The sequence below is a fragment of the Watersipora subatra genome, chromosome 6 (genome assembly GCF_963576615.1).
Source record: "Watersipora subatra chromosome 6, tzWatSuba1.1, whole genome shotgun sequence".
NCBI classification, from domain to species: Eukaryota; Metazoa; Bryozoa; class Gymnolaemata; order Cheilostomatida; family Watersiporidae; genus Watersipora; species Watersipora subatra.
Window position 1 is genome coordinate 57,192,074 of NC_088713.1, and position 7,674 is coordinate 57,199,747.

Consider the following 7,674-nt stretch of genomic DNA (forward strand, 5'->3'; position numbering starts at 1 on the left):
TTTCAACCCTTCGGGCACCATTTTTGCAGGTCTGCGAGTGTGCAGTGGCTTTGTGTAAGGCAGTTTTGTAACTGATCAACAATTTGAGGTTTCTTACCAAATAGCGTCAAACCACGTCCATTAGTAGTGAATAAATCACTCGGCAATATTTATTCAGAACTCTTTTAGCAGTTTTAACACAAAATCATGAGTATAGGCAGCGGTAACCACATCGGTAGTTTCAGAAAAAATCACCAACTTGTCTGAATCTCCAAGGTAAAAGCTAGTTCCCATCAGAAAAGTCGTGCGCCCTAGGCATGCGGTATATACGGTAGAAATATCCCATCAGAAAAGTTAGAGCGGACCGAAGACTTTTCTGATGGGATATTTCTACCGTATATACCGCATGCCTAGGGCGCACGACTTTTCTGATGGGAACTAGCAGGTATTCGGCGTTAAGTATGACTCGCTTGGTCTTCCATAACCGTGGTTTTACGACGTTTTTTCAGTTTACGTCTATTAAATCTTTACAAAGAGATTAAACGCGTTTTTGTATTACTGTATAATGAACCAAAATATCAACCGAGATTGTTTGTGGGCATATACGTAGAATTTAGTTCAAACTTTTTGGAATTTATGAAGTTCGATGCGTAGGAAAGCTAAAAATCCGCATCGTACTCCTTCGAAAGATTTCGAAGGTATGCATTTACATCGTATTATGCCTGAAAATATCGGACAAGGCAAAACTAGGAAAAGGAAATATCCGCCATACTGATTTATTTTTCCTGTTGTTGTAGTTTAATTAATGATTTAACGATGCTTAACTCATCTGCAATACTTGCAATAAAATTCACAATATAGTAATAAATGATATTGACGCTCTTTGCGATCGTTATTGCTGGTGAGTAAAGTTTTTTGCATTGGTACAAATTCAAGTTTTTCTCCGTAAATAAAACCGAGTGTTAAAGACTGTGTTTCTAAATAATTGCACTCCATGGTGGTAAACTGCAGTGGATTATCGTTCTTGGATGTGTTTGACGTTGGAAAACAGCTTGAAAAGCATTTGCGAGTCATAGAATGGATATAATTTGTCTTTAAAATGTCACGCTTCTGTAAACAGGAATTCATTAAAAAGAGTAGGCCTATGACACTAAAAGGGTTACATATTGCTTTCGTTCTTTAACTGTACCTCTGTGCTTTAAGAGAAGTACAACTTTTAATATGATTTTTTTCACGTATCACAGCGATGTTATCGAATGTCTTAATAACTGATAAAAACACTTTTGCTGGTTGAGCGAGCTTTTGCTAATAGAATTGAAATGGCTTTGAAGCCATATATGCGTAGAAAAATGGGTAAAGCATGTTACTGAGTAGTAGCATGTATCTTTTGATTTCATTACCTACTTCAGAGGCATTGTTGATAATAAATCTCATTGCGAGTGACTGTGTGTTGTGTACAAACGGAGTAATGGTGAATCATTAATAGTTTTTGACTGCCATAAAATAGAGAAGACAACTCTGATGTGACAAACTCTGATACAAGTTTGAACGCCATTTCCTAAACTTAATTTGAAGAATTCTTTCTTTGCCATTATTTTTGTCTCCAAAATTTCATAAAGATGAAGATCTATACGCATATATCAAATGAGTAAAGACATGTTTGTTAGTCACTGAGCTACTAAACTTGTTATCACGGGCTAGCCGGGTCACGAACTCAAGGATTTTCGCCACGCTCATACAAAACAAAAACAACAGGGTAGACACACTTTTTGCGGTCTTCCGCACGAATATTAAAAAATACTAACATATGTCAATTCTATCGGCCAAACACAACCTATTAATGGATGAGCAACCTATTAATGTATCCGAATACCTCATATAAAATAAGCCAACCAGGTTACATAAAGGTTAATACCCACTTTATCTCTGGAAATATGCCTGCCCGCGGTTTTTGGCCAAGATTAACCAGGGTTCATCATACACCAAAATGTCTATTACGGGTTACGGAGGGACCCCGTTCTGTTTATTAAGTTCGGGCGTCCATATAAACACCCTGTCCCGAATAGAAGCCACAATGTAAACTAATCACAACGCCATATAATACGGTACCTACGCGCTAGTTGTAGTAGTGGAGTGGTAGTTCATTTACGTGCTCATGATTTATTCAACGCGTGAATTTGGTTGGCTTAAAAATAGTTTAAGTTTTGGTACGGGGACAATGGACCCACCCGATAATATTAAATAACGGACTACCTCCAGAACCCGTAAGAGACATTTTGGTGTATGATGAACCCTGGTTAATCTTGGCCAAAAACCGCGGGCAGGCGTATTTCCAGAGATAAAGTGGGTATTAACCTTTATGTAACCTGGTTGGCTTATTTTATATGAGGTATTCGGATACATTAATAGGTTGCTCATCCATTAGTAGGTTGTGTTTGGCCGATAGAATTGACATATGTTAGTATTTCTGAATATTCGTGCGGAAGACCGCAAAAAGTGTGTCTACCCTGTTGTTTTTGTTTTGTATGAGCGTGGCGAAAATCCTTGAGTTCGTGACCCGGCTAGCCCGTGCTTGTTATTCAGTTGGAAAATGTTGAGCAATATTAGTAGTGACCAACCAGCAGTTTTTAGTGGCCAGATTTAGGGTTTGCAACTACAAGGTTATCGGTTCAATCTCAGTCCAAGTCCATAATCATTAGATTCTTACCATATAGATAGTTTATCGATTTGTTGTTTGCAAGATCTCTAATGTGGTTTGTTTGCGATTTTTTAGAATGAATCTCACAAGATCTGGCCATTATCCTTGCAACTAATCGTCTAATCGCTATCTAGTCAATCACCACTACTATGGTCAATTTGCCAACCATACACCGGTTCGACTCAACAGTAAATTCTCCATAACCAATTGAATCGGTATCAATAAATGTGGGACAGGTGAGATCTAGACATATTTCTTGCATTTTTCCATCACCATTGCAAATTTTCCATGTCTGTGTTTTTATTATACATGTTGTAGGCTTACTAATATGTTATCAATATGCTTTAAGTCAGCTACATGGAAAGTTTGTTGATTTGTGCGCTAAGCCCTTAACGTCGTGACAACCTAATCAAATTCGATAAACATACCATATAGTATTCAGTACATAAGACCAGTCCTTCTATTGCAATGTCGCCTCGCGCACTGACCAGTGTGTATTTATGCTACACCTACAAGCTTCCAGCTCGCTGCGCTGGAAGATGTTACCATAGAGCATTTGTGTTTGAATCCCAACAGTGACTTCGTTTCTTTCATGAATTTAAATAGTATTGCTGCGGTATCTGCACAAAAATATGACGGTAACGTAATTCATGGCATGATTTCTAGTAAAAGTCAACTTCAAAAAACCGTTGCAAATCAAAATTACTTGATATCACATATAGGAATTTATTTATAAAATAGTGAAATACCAGTAATCCTACTCAATGTGAGCTGATTGGAACACCAGGTCCCCATTATTCACAATTCGAAATGTCATCACTAGGATTCTCTTCTGGAATTACGTGATATGTTTTGAATTTGATGTTGGTTTTTGTAGTATCTGCCTACAAGGCCACACCTCAGTAATCCATTTGACACATCCACTATTGGGCATTCACACCTTTTTCTTGTACATGAATCACGATTTCTGACAGAAATCTGTCTTGCGGCATTGCTACTCTGTTCAATACCTATTATCCGAGGTAGCGGTTTTGTTCTTGTATTGAGGTGAACCAGTACGTTGGTTAAGTGCTTGTTTTTTGTTCTCTGTGATCTTCACTATAACATGCTACTCTCAGGCTTTTGTTAATTGTAGTATTCCCGACGGCGCCAAAAAAGGCGTCCTTACTGATGGTGTTTTGAATGCCATTTCTTCAGCTACGCATTGCCCGCCTCTGATCCCGATTGAACTATTAGCGAATAAAAGATTTGGGCCATGGAAGAGGTCACGGTATGTACATGTCAAAACCAGGATTTTCGAACCAAACTTCAGATCTCGACTTGTACTCTTGAATTTACGATAGATCTATAGTTACTCTCCCTTTAACTGTGATTTTTGTTATTGAAAGTTGGAAAAATTAGTTTCAAATTTAGAAATGCTGTAGTACAAAACGTAGATTTTTATGGCAGATTGGAAGCACATTTCAACACTAACTACCTAGCACATCAGAATTTTAAGCAGAGAAAATATGGAAATCTAAGAGTTGTGTGCACATGTACATAATTAAGAAAGCAACTCTTGAAAGTTTGCATTGTGTTAGATTATGTATAACTTGTGATAAGCATGTTAGGTTGAGAATCGTGCTGCCTTTTACCAAAATGTCAACTTAGAGCTAGTAGTGCGATGTAATTTCTTTTTCTCTTTTTATGACATGATTTTCAGCTATTTGATTGTGATATAAGATAGGTATGATTGAATAATTTGACAATATGTAAGAGGCAACAATAGCCGATTGACTATGTATTTTTAAAAGAGTGTACGCGCTAATTCAAACAAGCTTATAAAGGAAATTGAAAAGGCAGGCTGCTCGCATACTTCTAGATCAACTAAAACTTACAAAATCTTATCGTTTAATTTTTCATTAAATATCTGCACGGCGTTTCTTAAAGCTTTGAAACAATCTGCAATAGCATTAGCAGTGCTTCTCATTTACCTGCGTATATAACTGTTTGCACATATAGCGTCTCATCAGAAAGGTTAACCTCTAAGTAAATAACTCGACTAATGCGGAGTTGTTAGCTTACAGTTTGTTATTATTTTTTAATGGATATGTCCAAGTTCGTGTTTTTTGCTACATGAGATTTACTAATTAATTTACCGCATTGCTATTCCACAACAACTCTTTTTTAAATTTCAAATTATTAAAATTATAATTCAGCATAAGAACAATGCGACTAGGATATTCGTTGCTTCTGAAGAAACTTACTATTAGCGCAACCCTAAATATGATATGCTTGTGCATTTTTCATAATATGCCAATATGAAGTTGCAGCCTTATAGGAAGCTCAGTTATGAAGCCATTAAATAAAAAGCTGATTAGGATGATTTTGAAAATATGGTGGTTGTGCACTCTTGTATCCACCTGTGCCTATTATGAGGAATCGCGATTCCAAAAACTTGAATGAGTGGACAATATTACCTTATTATAGAGTGCCCACAAATAGTGGGCATGTATCTAGCAAGTGACACTGTGATGTGGCAGATCAACCTCGATGTTCATAATTACTTTGTTAACAGGTTGTTGCCATATTTAGTTTATACTCATATTTGCTTTGTTTGTATTCTGTACTTTTTAGCAGTTCTCATCTGCTAATATAAATGCTTCTTCACATTTCAGGGCTTAAAGGATTGTACTGTAATCTGAATTGTTGGATGAAAGAACAGCCTTCGCCACCACAATCCAAGGACGGACGAGCTGGAAAAACTTTAGTCTAATGTGGTAAAGCATTTGATGGACTGTAGCGTTATTCACAAATATGATCATAGCTTTGCTTGTTTGTCTCTGTGTATCATTGATATATAATTTATTCTGGTGTAAAGGTTGTGGTATTTTTCTGCCATGTTTTGATGATGACAATATATATATAGAGTTTAGTCATTTTATAGCTATATTTTTATTGTGTTTCATATTATTTTTTGTTATTATATCATGCAACTGTTTGTACCAAAATATACAGCTTCGGAACCATGCCCTAACTATTGAGATGCTCACAAAGATTATTTTAAGAATAATCTAGTAAAAGTCTTCGTATATATCTAAGGTGCAATATTTGTTGAATGTCCGTCAGCCTTGAGAAGAGATGTTGTGTGAAGGTTAAGCATGGCACATTATAGAAAAATTAGGTTGCTTCGGAGACGTAAAGTTGGTGGAATGTTGTATAGCTTAAGGAAAGAATATTGTCGACGGTTATGCTCAGTACATTATAGTAACATTGTACGCAATTCATTAGAGGAACATTCTGTGAAACATCAAAATGTTAGAAATTGTCTACACAGTTACACCCCACTAATGTTCTGCACGGAAACGTTCCTGGAATGTTAGCTAATATCTTTGAGGCAACATCATGAAAGGCATGCTTGTGGAATGTTCTGTAACATTCTCCCCATGTCGCAGGAATTTTGCACCAGATCATCTGCTGAATGTTCCATAATGGTGAAATGCCATACTGTTCCGAATATATTAGAAGACAATATTATGTGAATGCTTATACCCAGACATTTCAAAGTAGCAATCCTGTAACATTGCTGGGACATTCGATAACAATGTTTTGTAACAACGTTATAATAACGTTAGCAAACCTTTTCCTCGTTCTAACGTTCTAGCTAGAATGGTACAAAAATGCATGATTCATTTTTTAGAAGTTGTCCCCCTTTCATAACAAAAAATTATTTAAAATGAAACAAATTAAAAATGTTATAGATTTTTCATTACAGATATAAAAACAAACAAAACAATGAAAAGAAAATAATAATAAATTTGAATGATTTATGTAAATGAAATAAAAAGTCAATATAAATTTCTATTTTCGCACTTCATTAGACATATCGCAAAAATGACTAGGGTCCATTAGCTCTGTCCATCCGCTATAAGGGTCAATGTAAAACGCAAGAAGGTGAACTCTTCGCAACTGACCAAGTCGCCACATATACATGTTGTATCAGATATTTGGTGATAGTCTATGTACCGATTGACTAACGCTACGTGTCACCTGACAAGCCGACGCGTATGTGAATCAATTCGTCAGTAGAGCGAAGCCATTGCCCATTAACTTGCATGCCCTTATAATTATATTTCGTTTTAGCTCAACGAGATTACCGCGGCATTGAAAGCCATGCTCAGTAGCTAGGAATATTGTATAATAAAGATGGAAATCCCTACGCATCAATGTCTCACCAATGTTCTATGCGTAACCTTCCTGGGATGTTAGCTAATAGCCTTGAGACAATATTATGTAAGAAATGTTCGTGAAATATTACGCAATGTTCTCCCAATATTGTGGGAATGTTATGCAGGATCATTTGCTAACATTCCAGCAACGTAATTCCCACAACGTTGCTGGGACGTTGTGGGAAATACGTCCCAGCAACGTATTTCCCACAACGTTGTAGGGACACTATGGGAAATATGTTCCAGCAAAGTAATTCCCACAACATTGATGGAACGTTTTGAGAGTTACGTTCCAGCAATGTTTTTCCCACAACGTTGCTGGAACGTTGAAAATGTGTCTACAAATAATCTTGTGACAACGTTACGATGTAACGTTTCTGGGACTTTTCGGAACCTCCCTGGAACGTTCTGGGAACGTAAAATTGTTAGTTGGGCAGCTGTTTATATTTGACAATTTCACTGGGAAGCTAGCTCAGTCTTATAGAAGCTGTTTCATGTAGAGGTTGAAAGGTCATGATCCTTGCATTCATGTTATTCTGTACTACAAACTGTGCATAAAACACTATGAAACAGTTGATATGGAAGCTACTTATACACTATTACTGCTGTTATTTAGTTTTATACTGAGTTTAGTTCACTTTAGATTAGCTGATGGCTTTTCATCAAATTGATAGGAGCTGAAAGAGACCATATTTTATTTTAAGCAACTTTGATATAATTAATTAAACTCTTTAGGTAGTACAAAGTTATCCACCTGACTCTATGTAGTAATTAGTTGTCATCTTCTGT

The 7,674-nt window shown here is 36.4% G+C and overlaps 1 long non-coding RNA gene across 1 annotated transcript; it reads left to right on the forward strand.

The window, feature by feature from the left end:
• Positions 1-737: 737 nt before the first annotated feature.
• LOC137398566 (uncharacterized) lies at positions 738-5,687 on the forward strand. The gene is made up of 4 exons (XR_010978964.1): positions 738-880; positions 2,753-2,913; positions 3,813-3,947; positions 5,335-5,687. It is a non-coding gene; the product is annotated as an uncharacterized lncRNA (long non-coding RNA).
• Positions 5,688-7,674: the final 1,987 nt, after the last annotated feature.